This window comes from Schistocerca gregaria, chromosome 6, assembly GCF_023897955.1.
Source record: "Schistocerca gregaria isolate iqSchGreg1 chromosome 6, iqSchGreg1.2, whole genome shotgun sequence".
NCBI classification, from domain to species: Eukaryota; Metazoa; Arthropoda; class Insecta; order Orthoptera; family Acrididae; genus Schistocerca; species Schistocerca gregaria.
In genome coordinates, this window is record NC_064925.1 from 233,346,795 (window position 1) to 233,366,855 (window position 20,061).

Genomic DNA, 20,061 nt, shown 5'->3' on the forward strand with positions numbered 1-20,061 from the left:
TATCTGTCGCTTACATTTCCGAAACGTGGTACAAACTAGACAGGCATATAAATTGTAAAGGGTTCTTCGTTATCAGGTCAGTCAGACCAGACTGTAAAGGTGGTGTCGCTGTCCTGCGGAAAGAAGTTAACTGTTCGGAAGTACACATCAGCTCCTGTACCACTGGGCTGCGGATAACGGTAGCACGAATAAAATTGCTTTCTATGTTATTCGTGTTTGTGGGCTGTTGCTCCCCCACAAGTGAGATACGTGTAGCAGAATGGAACGGACTGTTGCCCCAATTTGAAGCGCTCACAGCGGTAGTTGGGGAAATTAGTGTACAGAAGGTCCAGGGCAAAGCTTAGTTAATTTAATGGAAGTAGTGACATCATAGTCTCAACGACATTTCTCCTATCAAAGTGTCTGTTTGCCACAAAAACTGCTTCGTTGTGAATCTTATATTATGCTCTCCAAAAACTGCCAATATTTCTACACGGTCGATATTCCATGAAAAATTAGGATCAGGTAATGCCACTACTATCCTGACGATGGAAACGGCAACAAGAGACGTGGGATACTTTTCTAGTAATCACTGGAACATCAACGATGCAAATTGGCACTCTTTCAAAAAGGTAATGCAGAATACGGTTGCTGAAATAGGCCTACCAGAAACCGGCTCAGTGCACCCATCTTACTACATTTTGTAAGCGTATTGTCATATCGCTGGCTTAGTTGTGGAGTATCTTTGCAGGCTGCCGCGTCTGTAGAGTCGAACGCGGGACACGGATCTGTTATGTTGTATATTGTGTAGCTCTGCATGTGAGAGGCATTGTTAGCATGGAAGTGAAGTGTTGCTACAAGTGTTATTACAGTAAAGTGATAAAATATGCCAGTGATTCAGAGGCAAGTGCGTCAAGAAGTAATTTAAAAATGAGCAGTGCTGCTGATAACGTATTTGTGTATTCTCTCGTTGCGTGTCGTACCGTACAGTATCAATCATCCGAGCCGTGTTCGGTCTCTCACAATGAACTAATGTGAATCAGCAAAAATTAGTTACCATAAAAGAGTGCAAACAAGTGCCAGTGTCTTGCAGCGAGCGTGAGAACGTGCGTTCGGTCATCGCGTTTCCGCATCATCAACAATCAGCCGCGCCGCGACGGTTACGCGCGCGCTCGTACAACTGAGAACTGCGAACTGAAAATTTAACTTTGTGAACAGTGTTAAAATATATTACTAGTGTCAAGGAGGATTGGTACCAAATATCTGTGTATGCGTGACGAGCGTAAGAACTTTCGTGCGATCATTCGGCTTCCGCATCATCAACAATCACCCGCGTTGTGTCGGTTACGCTCGTCCAAGTGATATTGTGGACAGATAATCATCAAGATTGTTAATTGGGATAAACATTTACGACTTAGAGTGTAAACAGTGCATAGTCGGACAGTGTTGTATTTTAACGCTGAGTGGCTCCCCTAAACCTACTTGCATATTCGATAGATAATTTCAGGCAAGCCAGCAGCAGTGTGGAACAGAATAGTACGACCGCCGCGGGATTATTAGGTACGCGGTGTGGACTGGACGCACGGTCAAGAAGATTTCTATTATCAAAAGCGACGTGCCGCTTCGTGACGGATTAGAAACTCCGTCGTAGGGTGGGATATGGTATGCACACTTCGGGAATTTACCTGCACTACTGGAAGATAGTTACAAAATATAATGTTTTTTTTTAAAAAAAATATCTTAACTGGATAATTGATTGTGAACAGATGATCAGTGATATCAAGATATCTGATATGTAAAGTGCAATAAGGAAGGTCAGAAACCGTAACTGGAACACGGACCAGAGAGAAATGGATGACAGCTTGTTAGAAGTTGTGCTTGACAACTAAGCTTCTTTTTAGCCTGCAGTCCCGCTATGTCCCCATTTCCCCAGTAGTCAAATATATGACCATTTCCCGAGATCTCCGTTTCCTAACATTAAATGCTGAAGTCCTCGATGAACTCAGTCCTTGGAATGGATTATATACACTATCCTCTGTTATTTGTACTGCCAAATCGTGTACTGACGATATTTACAAGAACCTTTATCAACACCTGGATTAGATTCTGCTTGCTCACTGAACAATTCAAACAATGGTTCCAGCACCCTAACCTAAAGCACTTCCTGGAAGTCTAACGGTCCTTCATCCACATCTCGTTGTCGCTGTGTGCCAGAAGAGCACTTGAAAGCTTTATTAAGCCTCGCTTAGAGTGTTGCTATGAATTCGAGAAGTTACTTTTAGATACCCAGTTTGGATTTGCTAAGGGTGAAGGAACACTAGACAGTCTTCCCATTTAGCACTCTGAACTTTTTTGTGCATTCAACAACAGGCAAAAGATTTTGTGTTTGGCGCTCTAACTTTTCTAAGGTACGATGCTATGTGTGTAACGTCCCAGAACAAATTACTCATAGAACCTCAAGAGGTCTGCCTCAGTACTCAACTCCCAGCATCCAAATATTCTTTTCGTCCGCCCAGTCATAGGTTATGGATGCTTCCTATGTCACAACGCTGCTAAACCTCGACTGGTTGCCTGGGAGGAATGCCATCGACTTTGACGAATGCCTTACTAGTGGAACCTGTTGAATCTTTACTGTATTTTCGACATCATTTCTTGTAGAGAAACTTTATTCATCAAAAGAGACGGCATCCCGATGGTAAATTAATCATCCTCCTACTAGAGTGGCAGTTTTCCGCACCTAAGGTCTGCATCGGAAATGAGAAGCATTCGCCTTCTACTAGTGGAACCATTATACTCATCAGCTGGGAAACCTCCACATCCACTATTAGAGTTTCATGAAAAATTGTTTTGGCACAATAAATTCATGTTTCAGTATTCACATTAAACTTTGTTGACGCACGTCGTTCAGGCTTATACAGATAGCTTCCGATTTCGAGAGACTTCAGTCGTACAATGTGTAGTTCTTGTCCCGCAGGTGAAATATTCCAACCAAGTTCGTCCTCCCCCACGTTATTCATTTTTTACCGCGGAAGTGGTAACGATATGCGAGACTCTCACATTTGGTGTTCATGCGTCTCTCCAGAACCTGCTGCAGTGTCGGACTCAAAACGCCTTTTACAGTATATTCAAAATCTTAAATAGAATAGTAAAATGTTCAAACACTGGAAATTTTACGAGAATGACTGCAATATAGGCATATTCATTGCGACTGTACAGACCGACAGTCACGGCAATACTTTTGAATACCTTTTCTGAAAATTGTCTGGAGCAGCTAGCTCGACAGTCCTCACGCAGTTAAACTTGTTAAACCTTGTAGCTACAAACAGGCCGGGCCTTATCAACAGTGTCAGTATAGAAACGGGGCATTAGCAATCATGGTGTCATTATAACATATATGATTACGAAAGTTAATAAATCACTTAAGAAGGCTAGGAGAGTGTTTCTGCTAGATAGAGCAGATAAGCAGTTATTAACATCTCTCTTAGACAGTGAATTGGCATCACTTAGTTCCAGCAAAATCGACGTAGAGGAATAATGAGCAAAGTTTAAGCAGATTGTAAATCGTGCTCTGGAGAGTTATGTGTCTAGTAAGTGGATAAAGAATGGAAAAACCCACCATGTTTTAATAACGAAATTCGGCGGATGCGGAGTAGGCACAGACTGTTGCTCTCTCTGTTCAACAGGGAACCCATAAATGACGACAAGTAAAGGTTAGTAGGGATTCGTGCTTATGTGAAAAGATCTACGCGCGAAAGATTTGCCAGAGAACTAGAGAAAATTCTGGCCGTATGTAAAATCGCTAAGCGGGTATAAGGCTTCCACTCAGTACCTTGTTGACCAGTCCGGTATGGCAGATGAATACAGCATAAAGAAATTTGAAGTTCTAAATTTCACGTTCAAGAAATCGTTCACACAGGACACTCGTACAAACATATCGTCATTTGACCATCGGACAGATTCCCGTATGGACGACATAGTATCCCTGGCGTAGAGAAACTAACTGGATTTGAAAGCAGATACATCTGCAGCTCCGGAAGGAATCCCAGTTCGATTTTACCAAACGTACTCTACGGCGCTGCCCCATCACATAGCCTGTATTCATCACGAATCTCTCGCCCAGTGCAAAGTACCAAGTGACTGGGAAAAAGAGGAGGTGACTCCAGTATATAAGAAAGGTAAAAGAACGGACCCGCAAAATTACAGTACAATACCCCAACTTCTGTTTGCTGCAGAATCCTTGAACATATTCTCAGTTAGAATAAAGTAAATTTTCTGAGAAGCTTATGTGCACGAATCAGCATGGTTTTAGAAAGCATCGCGAAACACAGCTTTCCCTTTTTTCACCAGAGAACTATGGATGAAGGACAAAAGGCAGGTTCCATATTTCTAGATTTCCGAAAAGCATTTGACATGGTGCCCCATTGCATTGCCGGCCAGTGTGGCCGTGCGGTTCTAGGCGCTTCAGTCTGGAACTGCGCGTGACCGCTACGGTCGCAGGTTCGAATCCTGCCACGGGCATGGATGTGTGTGATGTCCTTAGGTTAGTTACGTTTAAGTAGTTCTAAGTTCTAGGGGACTGATGACCATAGATGTTAAGTCCCGTAGTGTTCAGAGCCATTTGAACCCCATTGCATGCTGTTAATGAAGGTACGGGCAAATGGAATACGTTCATAGATAAGTGAGTGGTTCGAAGACTTCTTAAGTAATAGAACCCACTATTTTGTCCTCGACAGCGAATGTTCATCAGAGACAAGGGTATCGTCAGGAGTGCCCCAGGGAACTTTGATAGGACCGCCGTTGTTGGTTACGTACATAAATGATTTGGCTGACAGTGTGGGCAGCAGTCTGTGGTTGTTCGCTGTGATGTCGTGGTGTATGGTGAGATGTCAAGTTCGAGTGACTGTAGGAAGATACAAGACGACTTAGACATAATTTCCAGTTGGTGTTATGAATGGCAGCTGGCTCTAATTGTGGAGAAATGTAAGTTAACGCGGATGACTAAGAAGATCAAACTTGTAATGTTCGGATACAGCATTAGTTGTGTACCGCTTGACACAGTCAAGTCGTTTAAATATCTGGGCATGACGTTGCGAAGCTATATGAGGTGGAACGAGCATGTGAGAATTGTGGTAAGGAAGGCGAATGGTCGACTTCGGTTTATTGGGAGAATTTTAGGAAAGAGTGGATCACCTCTGAAGGAGACTGCCTGTAGGACGCTGGTGCGACCTATTCTTGAGTACTGCTTGAGTGTTTGGGATCCGCACCGGATCTGATTGAAGGAAAATATCGAAGCGATTCAGAGATGGGATGCTAGATTTGTTACGTGTAGGTTCGAAGAACACGTAGGTGTTACAGAGATGCTTCGGGAACTCAAATGGGAATCCCTAGAGGGGAGGTGACGTTCTTTCCAAGAAACGCTATTGAGAAAGTTTAAAGAACGTGCATTTGAAGCTGACTGCCGACCGACTCTACTGCCGTCAACATACATTGCGTGGAAGGACCAAAGAGATAAGATACGAGGAATTAGAGTTCATATGGAATCATACAGAACGTCGTTTTTCCCTCGATTTATTTGCGAGTGGAACAGGAAAGAACATGACAAGTAGTAGTATAGGGTACCCTCTGCCACACGCCGTCCGGGGGCTTACGGATTATTTATGTAGATGTAGAAGAGGTAAGAGACTCTCCTTTCTGTGGGGCCAGCTCATTTACGATAGGCTTACAAAACAAAGTCGAACAGGTGGGGAAGAGTGCTAGTGGATCTTCCTTGGTACTCAACGTCAATCTGCCATCCCCCGATTTCAAGTGATCGTAAAACCAGTGCGACACTACGATTCAGCCAGTAATTAGATAGTCTCCCTGGCCCCGAAAATTTCAGACGAGCAGGAAGCTGATAACGACCTCGGTACGAATTCGTATTAACCATAGTCCACCCTACCCATTAACATTAGGTAGGTATCAAGAATAACTATTTCTGCGACTGTTAGAAGATAGTAGAAGGATATGTTAACAACTTGATGCTTTCTCACTATTACTACGAAACACAGAAAACTCCTTACTACAAAACCTTGTGAAATTGAAAGTTCCCATTCCCTCAAGTGCTCCCGTTTCGTCTTATAGGGGTCCTCAAATATCTTCCTCAGTACTCATGAAGAATGTCTGCTATCCCAAAAAGAAAATTTTGTCTACTCAGGAAATTAACTGAACTTGCCGTCCTGATTGTGGCTTGTGCTTTACACCATATGCTTTCTGTTCATCACTTGATTTGGCTTGTGCAAGCCCCAGTATGTTTCAACATCTGATTAAAGAACCATATTTATCGCAGTGTTAACACTGTTTTGAGAAATAGAGGTAAATTTAGATTGATGATGATGATGATGATGAGTCCCATACTCCGTTTACCGAGCGTAGGGGAGCGACGCGGGAGACCCGCGCCGCCATACTAGGCAAGGTCCTAGTGGAGGTGGTTTGCCATTGCCTTCCTCCGACCGTAATGGGGATGATTGATGATGATGATGAAGACGACACAAACACCCAGTCATCACGAGGCAGGTGAAAAATCCCTGACCCCGCCGGGAATCGAACCCGGGACCCCGTGCTCGGGAAGCGAGAACGCTACCGCGAGACCACGAGCTGCGGACAAATTTAGATTATTTTTATTAATTTTGAACGAGAATGTGTTTAGAACATACTTTAAAATGCTAATATACCGTACGCTATAGAGAAAAGAATTATTTATTTTCCCAAAACATTGCAGCGATACATTTCATTGTGCAGCACTGAGTCTACATTCGGCAACAATCCATATTTTTACATTCCCGATAGAGAATACAAAACGTAGAAGAGAGCGAAGAAGAACATGCGGAAATGATGGCAAAGGTGATGCATTTCGACTGAGGAAACGCTCCATAACACCAAAGACGGCCTCAACGCCAACAGCAAGGATGTTCCACGCAATGCATCTACCTGAGATCTATATTTACGTCTACATCTACATGGACACTCTACAAATCACACTTTAAGTGTCTGGCAGAGGGGCCACCTTCAAAATAATTCTCTTTTATTCCACTCCCGAGCAGCCCGCGGCGAAAACGAACACCTGCGTTATTCTGTGCGAGCTCTGATCTCCCTTATTTATGATGATGTTTTCTCACTATGTAAGCCGGTGTCAGAAAGATGTTTTCCCATTCGGAGGAAAACGCTGGTGATTGAAATTTCGTGAAAAAACGCACAGCAACGAGAAACGCCTTTGATTTAATGATGTCGCCCCATATCCTGTACCATGTCCGTGACACTCTCTCCCCTATTTCTATGCAATACAAAACATGCTGCCCTGCATTTTTTTTAAATTTCTCGACATACACCGTTAACCCACTCTCGTAAGGATTGCACACCGCGCAGCATTACTCCAGAAGAAGACGGAAAAACGTTGTGTAGGAAGTTTCTTTAGTAGATCTGTTACATCATCTAACTGTTCCGCCAATAAAACCCTCTCTTTGGTTTGCCTTCCCCACAACATTATTTGTGTGTTCTTTCCAACTTAAAATGTTCTTAATTGTAGTTCCTAGGTATTTAGTTGAATTTGCGGCCTATAGAATTGATTGATTTATTGTGTAGTCGAAGTTTAATGGATTTCTTTTAGCACTCATGTGGATGACCTCACATGTTTCATTATTTAGGGTCAATTGCCCGTTTCCCCTTCATACAACTATCTTATCTAAATCGTTTTGCAATTGGTTTTGACCTTCTGGTGACTTTACAAGACGATGAACGACAGCATCTTCTGCAAGTAACCTAAGACGGATTCTCAGATTTTCTCCTAAATCATGAATGTAGATAAGGAACGACAGAGGTCCTATAACACTAACTTGGGAAACGCAAGAGGACACTTCCGTCAGTTACTACGAACTGTGATTCCTCTGACAGGAAATCATGAACCCAATCGCATAAGAGAGACAATATTCTACAAGCACGCTATTTTATTACGAGCTGCTTGAGGAGTACGGTGACAAAAGCCTTCTGGAAATCTAGAAATACGGAATCAATTTGAAATCCTTTCTCAATAGTGCTCAGCACTTGATACAGAGTTAGTTGTGTTTCACAAGAACGACGTTTTCTAACACTGTGTTAATTGTTTGTCAACAGACCGTTCTCTTCGAGGTAATTCATAATTTTCGAACCCTGTATATGTTCCAAAATCGTGATGCATGTCGACGCAAATGATATAGGCCTGTAATTTAGTGGATTACTCCTGCTGCCTTTCTTGAATATTGGTGTGACCTCTGCAACTTATCAGTCTCTGGCACGGATCTCTCGTCGAGATAGCGGTTGTATTTGACTGTTAAGAGTGGTGCTATTGCATCAGCATACTCTGAAAGGAACCTAATTGGTAAATAATTTGGACTGGAAGACTTGATTTTATTAAGTGATTTATGTTTCTTCACTACTCTGAGGATATTTACTGCTAAGTTACTCATATTGGTAGCTGTTCTTGATTCGAGTGCTGGAATATTTACTTCGTCTTCTTTGGTGGATGAATTTCGGAAGGCTGTGTTTAGTAACTCTAATTTAGCAGCACTCTTGTTGATAGTATTTCAACTATTACCGCGCAGAGAAGGCATCGATTGTGTCTTGACGCTAGCGCACTTTATATACGAACAGAATCTCCTTGGATTTTCTAGCAGGTTTCGGGGCAAAGTTTCGTTGAGGAAACTATTACAAGCCACACTAAATTTCGAACTTTTGTAAAAGATCACCAATCATGGGGATTTTGCATTCGTTAGTTATGCAACACTATTCTGACCTGTTTTGTGCACCATGGGGGATTAGCTCCGACGTTTGTTAATTTTGCTTGGTATGAATCTTTAAACTGCTGCCGATACTATTTGTCTGAATTCAAGCGACATGTGTTCTACACTTACATTGTCAGTTAGGAGGGAATGGAAATTGTCTTTCCGGAAGGCGACAAGTGAACTTTTTATCTGCTTTTTTAAATGTATATAATTTTTCTTTTATTTTTAGTGGATTTGGGAGTTACGGTATTTAGCGTCGCTATGACAACCCTGTGTTTACTGATCCCTGTAACCGTTTCGATTCTCGTTATTAGCCCACGATTATTTGTTGCAAAGAGGTCAAGGGTGTTTTCACAGCCATTTACTATTCGAGTGGGCTCATCAACTACTTGCTAGAAATGATTTTCAGAGAATGGGTTTAGCACAATTTCGGATGGTGTTTTTATGCGTACCTCCGGATTAAAACACGTATTTTAACCAACGTAACGAGGGTAAATTGAAGTCACCACCAACTATAATCGTATGAGTCGGGTACGTTTTTGAACTTTTTAGGAATTGTATTCTCTCAGTTGAGAGGACGGTAGAAGGATCCAATTCCGGTTTCCAGCAATGACAGCTACTCATACTAACTCATAAGAACTATCTATTTCAATTTAGGTACAAGATAAACTAATTCTAACAGTAATAAACATGCCATCGCCAACTGTACAGGGCTATTACAAATGATTGAAGCGATTTCATAAATTCACTGTAGCTCCATTCATTGACATATGGTCACGACACACTAAAGATACGTAGAAAAACTCATAAAGTTTTGTTCGGCTGAAGCCGCACTTCAGGATTCTGCCGCCAGAGCGCTCGAGAGCGCAGTGAGACAAAATGGCGAGAGGAGTCGAGAAAGCGTATGTCGTGCTTGAAATGCACTCACATCAGTCAGTCATAACAGTGCAACGACACTTCAGGACGAAGTTCAATAAAGATCCACCAACTGCTAACTCCATTCGGCGATGGTATGCGCAGTTTTAAGCTTCTGGATGCCTCTGTAAGGGGAAATCAATGGGTCAGCCTGCAGTGAGCAAAGAAACGGTTGAACGCGTGCGGGCAAGTTTCACGCGTAGCCCGCGGAAGTCGACGAATAAAGCAAGCAGGGAGCTTAACGTACCACAGCTGACGGTTTGGAAAATCTTACGGAAAAGGCTAAAGCAGAAGCCTTGCCGTTTACAATTGCTACAAGCCCTGACACCCGAACGCTTTGAATTTTCGGTGCGGTTGCAACAGCTCATGGAAGAGGATGCGTTCAGTGCGAAACTTGTTTTAAGTGATGAAGCAAAATTTTTTCTTAATGGTGAAGTGAACAGACACAATGTGCTAATCTGGGTGGTAGAGAATCCTTACGCATTCATGCAGCAAATTCGCAATTCACCAAAAGTTAAGGTGTTTTGTGCAATCTCACACTTTAAAGTTTACGGCCCCTTTTTCTTCTGCGGAAAAACGTTACAGGACACGTGTATCTGGACATGCTGGAAAATTGGCTCATGCCACAACTGGAGACCGACAGCGCCGACTTCATCTTTAACAGGATGGTGCTCCACCGCACTTCCATCATGATGTTCGGCATTTCTTAAACAGGAGATTGGAAAACCGATGGATCGGTCGTGGTGGAGATCATGATCAGCATTTCATGTCATGGCCCCCACACTCTCCTGACTTAACCCCAAGCGATTTCTTTCTGTGGGGTTATGTGAAAGATTCAGTGTTTAAACCTCCTCTACCAAGAAACGTGCCAGAACTGTGAGCTCGCATCAACTATGCTTTCGAACTCATTGATGGAGACATGCTGCGCCAAGTGTGGGAGGAACTTGATTATCGGCTTGATGTCTGCTGAATCACTAAAGGGGCACATATCAAACATTTGTGAATGCCTAAAAAAACTTTTTGAGTTTTTGTATGTGTGTGCAAAGCATTGTGAAAACATCTCAAATAATAAAGTTATTGTAGAGCTGCGAAATCGCTTCAATCATTCGTAATAGCCCTGTATTTAGCTCGTCCTTTCTGAACGCCGTCGGGTTCTTCGCAAAAATTTCGACTGAGTTTGTCTCCGGCCGGACAAACGAATGCATCTGGCCGAGAGACATTGTCAGCATCAGGTAACACCTGGAACCTGTTTGTCAGATAAGCCGGTCCTGGGAAGGCTTTCGCAGCCTGTCACACTGCGAAAGGATCTTCCAGTACACTACGGGTGAGTGCTCAACCTCAGTACGAGCAGTAATTGGTCTGGCCACTGGTGCGAACTAATCGGAGGACGCGTTAGACTTTCTGGACGCCTGTTGGATCCACACAGCCCATCAACAACATTGATGCCCATCCACTGCAGCTTAAAGTTGTGCAATCAAAGCCAGCACAGCCTGTAGCTGAAAGCGATGTGTCGCTAACTCAGCTAGCACCCGCTCACATACAGTAAATCGGAGGCCCTATCCATACTAAAGACGGCAGAAAACTACACCGCATGGACAAAACAACGACTATTAACACGCGCTACAAAACTCTACTATAGACACTGACCTAAACAGAAGAGCTTTGTCTAATAAACTAAATTAACAAGCAGAGATTCAAAAACTAAACTACTAAAGCACACAGGTGAGACTAAATAATTCGCTCCCGTTTAAGAACACAGACTAAAACGCGAGAGGTGTGGCAGCTAAATACTAAATGAAAGTCTTCTCTGATGTACGTTGCTCGGTTGTATGGATTTCACATTTGTGTAGTGTACAAAATGCAAAATAAAATTATAATTGAATCAAGACCCTAACCTGTCGACAGGGGTTGATATACATCAACAGGGACTTGAACCGGGGATCTCCTACTTACATGGCAGACGCTCTATCCACCTTTTATTTTATTTTGTCCCGTATTGTTCGTTGTGTTTGGTCTGGATGGACGTCACAAAACATCCGTTCAAGTTGATCGCTGATTCCTTTACTCACTTTTTTATTACAGAGGGCGAGCAGCCCTCTGACCGAACACGCTGAGCTATCGTGCCGGCTTCCATCTGAGCCACTGAGGGCACAGAGGATAGTGCGACTGCAGGGATTTATCCCTTGCACACTCCCCGTGAGACCCACATTCCCAACTTAATGTCGACACACTACATTCGTAGCGCCCCTGCCCATTATACTCTTTACTCGCGGCAGACAATCCTACCGAGTCCCCTAAGAGTTCAGGCAATGTGTGTGCATCCAGCACAGAAGAAGGTCAATGGTCGGTTGTCCTTAACTATACAAAAACAAAATATGTTTTCGATGCAGAGATAAAATGAACTTTTTTTTGCAATTCCATAAGTAATAGCAGAATGAGCTATGAAAGGCACATATCGTTCCACCCTAAGGATGGTTCAAATGGCTCTAAGCACTATGGGACTTAACATCTGAAGTCATCAGTCCCCTAGACTTAGAACTCTTAAACCTAACTAACATAAGGACATCACACACACCCATGCCCGAGGCAGGATTCGAACCTCAGACCGTAGGAACAGCGCGGTTCCGGACTGAAGCGCCTAGAACCGGTCGGCCACACCCACGCTAAGACCATTGTGCAAGAAGAATGATGCGTTGTCAGAGGACAGTACACTCTCTGGGTGTCCTGCAAGACACAGTGCACTGTGGTACAGATAATGGGTGCCTCACAGTGCGAGAGTGAAATGGCGCAGCAACTGGAAACGAAGTCCAAAGGTGAATTACTCAGGGCAGTACGATTCTGGTGAGCTAAACGACTAATTTGCACACAGATTAACTGTGAATTCTGGTTGGATGTGGGCCAAAGGCAATGTCGCGTCCAGCCACAGGGAGGTGGTGCCACACGGATGTGGCCGATGCTGATGCTGATCGGCAAGGAGGGCCATCGACCTCCAAGTCGACCACAGACGACAGTGTGAAGGCAGTCGAGGAAATGATTCAAAACGATCAAAGATTGTGCGACGATGAAGCAATTTACATAGCGGTTCTGAAATGGCTCCGTGACTAAGGGGCTGATTTCGATAGTCGGAACTGAGCGACTGGTAAAACGTCCCGAGGGTTGTTCACAGAGTTTTGATGGCTATATTGTAAAATAGTATCACTTGCTTGTGTCAGTTGGAACTGTAAGGCCGCATTATAAAAGTCACTTGCCCTGCCATAATAATGTGTAACTTACTTTTTGAAGTACTTGTAATAAACAGTTTTCTGACATTATTTTCAGGTATAATAACTGACTAACATTTTATAGTACTTACGTAAATATATTTATGTATTTCAGTTGTCAGTTTACAAATAAAATCCGTCAAAGTAACCCGTGAAAGAACGTCATTACTAGAATGAAAAATGAGGTTGATTTAAGATGCAGACCCAGTAAAGGACACCAAGTTGATTCATAGGGACTTTTTATAATTTAGTGTTTCAGTCTTGTTTGATCCCAGAACAAATCATTGATCAACATTATTTTCATTCCCAAATCTAAGCTCTGAATCGAGGAGGCTCAACAAAGCTGTTTTATATTCTGTCTATAGTCGATATGTGAAAATTCCTTATCTATATGTATTCCATCTACGTGTAACAGTTAAATAATTTAAATCCGCTGTACGCACTATTTATCCTCTGTTTTTTTCTGCATATATGAGTTTATATTTGTGCCAAGCTGTTTGCAGTATGGCTAAATAAACCCAAGCTAAATTACAATAATACCACTAACAGTGCAACAAAATAAAAGCCCAATGTCCATGTTGCCTGTGCTTCTACTGCCTTCTTCACGTTACACTTTGCCTACTCTGCACTTATTAAACTCGATTTGACAGCTGAACATACACATTTCAGTTGTTTATTACAGACAAACTATGAAAGATAGTACACCTAACACATGTCAATTGATAGAGGAATGGTGAAAGTTCTACGTTCGCACAGGCGCTATGCCATACACTCAACGTGAGCACGCGGAACATCGAAAGGTAGCCCATTTCTTACCACACGCGAATCAACGGATTCCTGTTTATTGAAGCGAGAGCTTCAACAATTTATCAGATACTGAAGAGTAGCTTCCATAGCTGGGACAAAGATTATTTTTTATGCATCCCCAGAGACCTGGGAGACCAAGAACAATGAACAAGATCCTATTGTCCACCTCTTCCAATCCAGCGTTGTGGGACGGTGTCGCCGGCCAGGGTGACAGAGCGGTTCTAGGCGCTACAATCTGGAACCACGTGACCGCTACTGTCGCAGCTTCGAACCCTGCCTCGGGCATGGGTGTGTGATGTCCTTAGGTTAGTTAGGTTTAAGTAGTTCTAAGTCTAGGGGACTGATGACCTCAGAAGTTAAGTCCCATAGGGCTCAGAGTCATTTGAACCATTTTGGGACGGTGTCGTTAAAATAACGCTGAACCTAAAGGTCAAATTAAAGTTGGCCGCCCCATGCATAAAAACAGTCATTGGAATCTTCATGAAGTCGAAGAAACCATCAGTTTCACATCATGTTCAGTTATGCCATTTCTGTCACAGCTTCCTCCGCATTAAGAAAAGGTCCATAAACACTTTGAACAGAAAAGGCACAAAACACATTCAATTTCGGTGTTCGACGACGCCGACAGGATTTTGTGACGCCAAATTCTTATATTATGGCTATTCTTCTGAAGAGCTGAGTCACTCGGAAAAAGTGCCCACTGCTATATACTGGAGAAATGAAACGTAAAATATGTACCTTCCGTTACGTAGACGGGACGCAGTTGCTGCAGTAATTGCAACTTTCAAGGCATTATATGAGATATCCTTTAAGAAGGCGCCACACCGTTGTTTGAAGAAGTTTAAGTTCCTGTCCTGGCCGGCCTGTGGACTACCGAGAGCTCCGTGTGAACGCATCTCGGGTACGCTCGTCCTTTTTATCAAAAGTACGTAGCTAACCAGTACTCTTCCCTGTGCATAACCAATCAACTTCCAAGAATTCTGTATGCCAGTCATAAATATCCATGAGCCGAGGCGGCTTCTTGCTGTATGAGCGGCGAAAGGCAGGTTGCACGCGAACGATGGACTGACTTCTCACAAATTCCACAACACAAAATGATTTCTCTGGTGGTGCAGTCGTCATGTTGCTGAAACCAAATAGCTCAGCTGTCTCAAAACTTTGAGCCTTCCTCTGTCCAGTGACATGCGCAATGTGTAACAAACAACTTAAATTTGTATTTTTTTTCCTTTTTGAATCACCCGGCACAAGAGCACAAACAGCATTTTCGTCAGATTAACGGCCTCAAAGGAAAAAGATAAGAGGTGTGGCAAATGTATCTAATGCCCAGCAGGCCAGATCCGTTTTCTTAACGAGCAATGGCTGGGTTAGTGTTATGGACACTAGGAGAAGGAAGAGCAAGAAGTGTTGGTGGAGTGGTTAGCGTGCTAGAGTTTCATACGTCTAAAGCTACTCACATCGCCATTCAGTGATGCCACTTAAAGCAAATGTCGAAATGGTTAACCTGAAAACTTTATGGCGTTGGCTGAAGCTCCAACAAAGCTCTAGAAATTCTTTTAATCAGGTGGTAGATTTTTGGATCTTTAATCGATAGTTTGCTTCCTAGTGATTAGATTTGCATCATCTTACCTCCTTCCTGGGGCTTACTAAAATCATACATTATTTTATTTAGAGATGAAGTGTGGAGAGTATTAGCAATGCCTCATAGAATAAATCGGCCACGGTTAGCATCCAAATCCATCCGTCTTTCTGTGTTTAGGTTGTCTCCCTGAAGTAATGAACGAATCCTATGATGAACAACACTAAACAGTGTCCTTCAATAAATTAGTCTTAAATAATCCAACGTTAAACAGATCGTGATCAAACATTTGAGATTCGCAAAATAACTGCTAATTGCGTTTACTATAAATAGTTATCAGCCACGGCAGAATGAGGAAATTCTGTGAACTTTAAGAGTAGATCTTGCAATTTATATGCACATCGGACTTAAGAACATTTAATTATATTCACATTACATATTTTTCTGTGACTGATGTGTGTCCAGATAAGAACACTCAAGATCGTGGTTTCAGGAACACGGAAAGAAATTTTTAAAATATAAATTGTCATCTTATTTCTCGTACTTGGATACAAAATGCTACGATAGGGCGGATGATTATAACGTACAGCCGACGACGACACAGTTTGGACATGTACGGGGCAGAATCTTGAGCTTCTAACGCCCTAAAAACATATGTAACATTCTCAAAACAATTAACTTTGTTGACAATGGATATAATGTTTCCGTAGCACACATGGATAATGATTTATCCACAAAGGCGGTAGGTCGGAGAGTAACGAATGAACCATTTAACAGACCTATTTCCTCCGGATGTATATTTACTGCTGTTTGGAGAAACATGCACACAACTTGAATGGAGTTAAAATTTAACGGCGTACGTTCCAGGATTACTGCATCTGCACTGTGGACTGGTGAAACTAGTTCCACAGCGCAGCGTTATCCTATGCTCGTTTTGTCAGTTTGGTGGAACTCAAAAGACTCATGCTGAGACCACCGTAAGTGTTACTCCAGTGAAGATGTGTGAGTTCATTGCAAATTCCTTCAAATAATAGTAATCTTCTAATCAGTCGCTGCGTTAGCCGCACTGGCCCAGAAATCGAAGACGATAACGATAAGACGGTATTGCTCTACCTGCTTTTTCCGAAAAAGTTTCACCACGAAATTTCGTATAACTCTTGCTCCTTTCAGTCATTGCACAAATATCGAAAATCCAGTTTTGAGACAAGTGATCACGAAGTATATAATCAACTGAAATCGCTCATCAGAGGAAACACATCGTGGCTGATAGTGCGACATTCTACGCAGATTACTCACACCCCTTCAAGTGCCAGTTTATCGAACGTCGCTTGAGCAATTGAGGGTATCAAACGATTGGAAAAGAAGCGCAGGTCATTCCCGTATTCAAGAGGGGTCGTTAGATAGATGAACATAATTATACACCTGTATTACTGACGTCAGTCTGTTGTAGAACTTTGGGGTCTAGTGAAGCAGGCGATACAACCCGTCGGCTTTGGCCAATGACGTCAGAATTGGCCAGGGAGCATTTATTACACAGATGAAAGAGCTGACAATACTGTTCAGAAACAAATGAATACGAGAGACGAAAAATATAGTTTCAAGTGGCTCTGAGCACTATGGGACTTAACTGCTGTGGTCATCAGTCCCCTAGAACTTAGAACTACTTAAACCTAACTAACCTGCGGACATCACACACATCCATGCTTGAGGCAGGATTCTAACCTGCGACCGCAGCGGAAAAATATAGTTGACATATATCAAGGCAAGTAGTATTTTCACGTTAAGGATATCGCGTGTTTGTATCGTATTATTTCTGTGAAAAATGAAGGTGAAAAAATGGATGGAAATATTGGCAGCATAGAATACCTCACGTCACGTATATATTAGTTGTGTCTCGAATCTCATTCGAACTGTATTGATTAACTGCAGTACGAGATATAAGTTTAACGTACGTCGATTTCTTCGTTTTCGTCAGCATTAGTACCCTATTGTTCAGTTGCACTATATACACTCCTGGAAATTGAAATAAGAACACCGTGAATCCATTGTCCCAGGAAGGGGAAATTTTATTGACACATTCCTGGGGTCAGATACATCACATGATCACACTGTCAGAACCACAGGCACATAGACACAGGCAACAGAGCATGCACAATGTCGGCACTAGTACAGTGTATATCCACCTTTCGCAGCAATGCAGGCTGCTATTCTCCCATGGAGACGATCGTAGAGATGCTGGATGTAGTCCTGTGGAACGGCTTGCCATGCCATTTCCACCTGGCGCCTCAGTTGGACCAGCGTTTCTTGCTGGACGTGCAGACCGCGTGAGACGACGCTTCATCCAGTCCCAAACATGCTCAATGGGGGACAGATCCGGAGATCTTGCTGGCCAGGGTAGTTGACTTACAACTTCTAGAGCACGTTGGGTGGCACGGGATACATGCGGACGTGCATTGTCCTGTTGGAACAGCAAGTTCCCTTGCCGGTCTAGGAATGGTAGAACGATGGGTTCGATGACGGTTTGGATGTACCGTGCACTATTCAGTGTCCCCTAGACGATCACCAGAGGTGTACGGCCAGTGTAGGAGATCGCTCCCCACACCATGATGCCGGGTGTTGGCCCTGTGTGCCTCGGTCGTATGCAGTCCTGATTGTGGCGCTCACCTGCACGGCGCCAAACACGCATACGACCATCATTGGCACCAAGGCAGAAGCGACTCTCATCGCTGAAGACGACACGTCTCCATTCGTCCCTCCATTCACGCCTGTCGCGACACCACTGGAGGCGGGCTGCACGATGTTGGGGCGTGAGCGGAAGACGGCCTAACGGTGTGCGGGACCGCAGCCCGGCTTCATGGAGACGGTTGCGAATGGTCCTCGCCGATACCCCAGGAGCAACAGTGTCCCTAATTTGCTGGGAAGTGGCGGTGCGGTCCCCTACGGCACTGCATAGGATCCTACGGTCTTGGCGTGCATCCGTGCGTCGCTGCGGTCCGGTCCCAGGTCGACGGGCACGTGTACCTTCCGCCGACCACTGGCGACAACATCGATGTACTGTGGAGACCTCACGCCCCACGTGTTGAGCAATTCGGCGGTACGTCCATCCGGCCTCCCGCATGCCCACTATACGCCTTCGCTCAAAGTCCGTCAACTGCACATACGGTTCACGTCCACGCTGTCGCGGCATGCTACCAGTGTTAAAGACTGCGATGGAGCTCCGTATGCCACGGCAAACTGGCTGACACTGACGGCGACGGTGCACAAATGCTGCGCAGCTAGCGCCATTCGACGGCCAACACTGCGGTTCCTGATGTGTCCGCTGTGCCGTGCGTGTGATCATTGCTTGTACAGCCCTCTAGCAGTGTCCGGAGCAAGTATGGTGGGTCTGACACACCGGTGTCAATGTGTTCTTTTTTCCATTTCCAGGAGTGTAGGTCAACTGAAGTACGGGATACAAATTTTACATGTGTCTCTTTCGCCTCCGCTACCACTAAAAGTCTGTTCTTACGTAGATAGTAGTAGTACCGATAGCAGAAGGAGCTACGTACATAATATTTGTATCCCATATTTCCGTTGACCTATTTATATGTACACGGCTAACGAAAACGTGCAAATGGACGTACGTTACATTTGCAACTTATACCTCAGCTGAACTACGCGAAGAGGCAATAAGACGACACATATACAATTTGTATCCCGTACTTCACTATGGGGTACAGTTTTTTTTTCGCCTTCGATGCTAATAGTATCGACTGAAAGTTATGTTTCTGATCACAGCAGTGACAATAGTAGCCCATGTTTTAGTTGAGCTACATAGCTATGCCCAACATTTGTATCCCACTCTCCAGTTGACATATATAGGTAAGTCTCATCAATGTTACATATGTCGTTCTTCTCGAATAGGTAGTGCCAGTGTAAAGGACAACTGAAGGACGGGATACAAATTTTAGTTGCGGTGGGCGTTTCGCCTTTAATATTGCTAGTACAGATTCGAATAAATCGTACTGGTACTAGTGCTGGGAAACTAAAGAAGAACGACAGCTGCGAAATTTCTATTACGTACTGGAGCACCCAAAAAAATATGTAATGGCGTAATACAACAATGAAATAAATGCAGTAAAGGAAAAAATGAAAATCTGAACTTACCACACGGGAACTTCTTGAAAGAACCGAAGCTCGCCTAGAAAGACGTCAACAAAAACCACATACACAAGAAACAAAACATTACGAAAACACTCACTCACACACTCACAAACACACACACACACACACACACACATATATATATATATATATATATATATATATATATATATATATATATATATATATATATATATACGCGCTAGCGCGCGCACGCACACGCACAGACACAGACTCACATTCACCCCCTCCCTAATGTGAAATTAGCTAACATATTTCGGACGGTACATTTACCCAACACGTTTGACAAAACATTTAAACGGGCAATATGTTTGGGGAATACTACACCTCGAAGAATATTCGTCTAAGTGACTTTGAAGTGTGGAAATCCGGCGTTTCCCCTTTTCTATAAGAGATTTCACAGCTGACCAATAACCCGCTATGCTATTTGTGCAAGATCCTGCGAATAATGATCTGAACTCAGTATTGTGATAAACTACGAGATGCTGATAACCCCTTTCCCCTAAATCCCTATATGAAGAAAAACCATCTTCAACTACAATGGAACCCTCTGCAACGTGATTTCAAT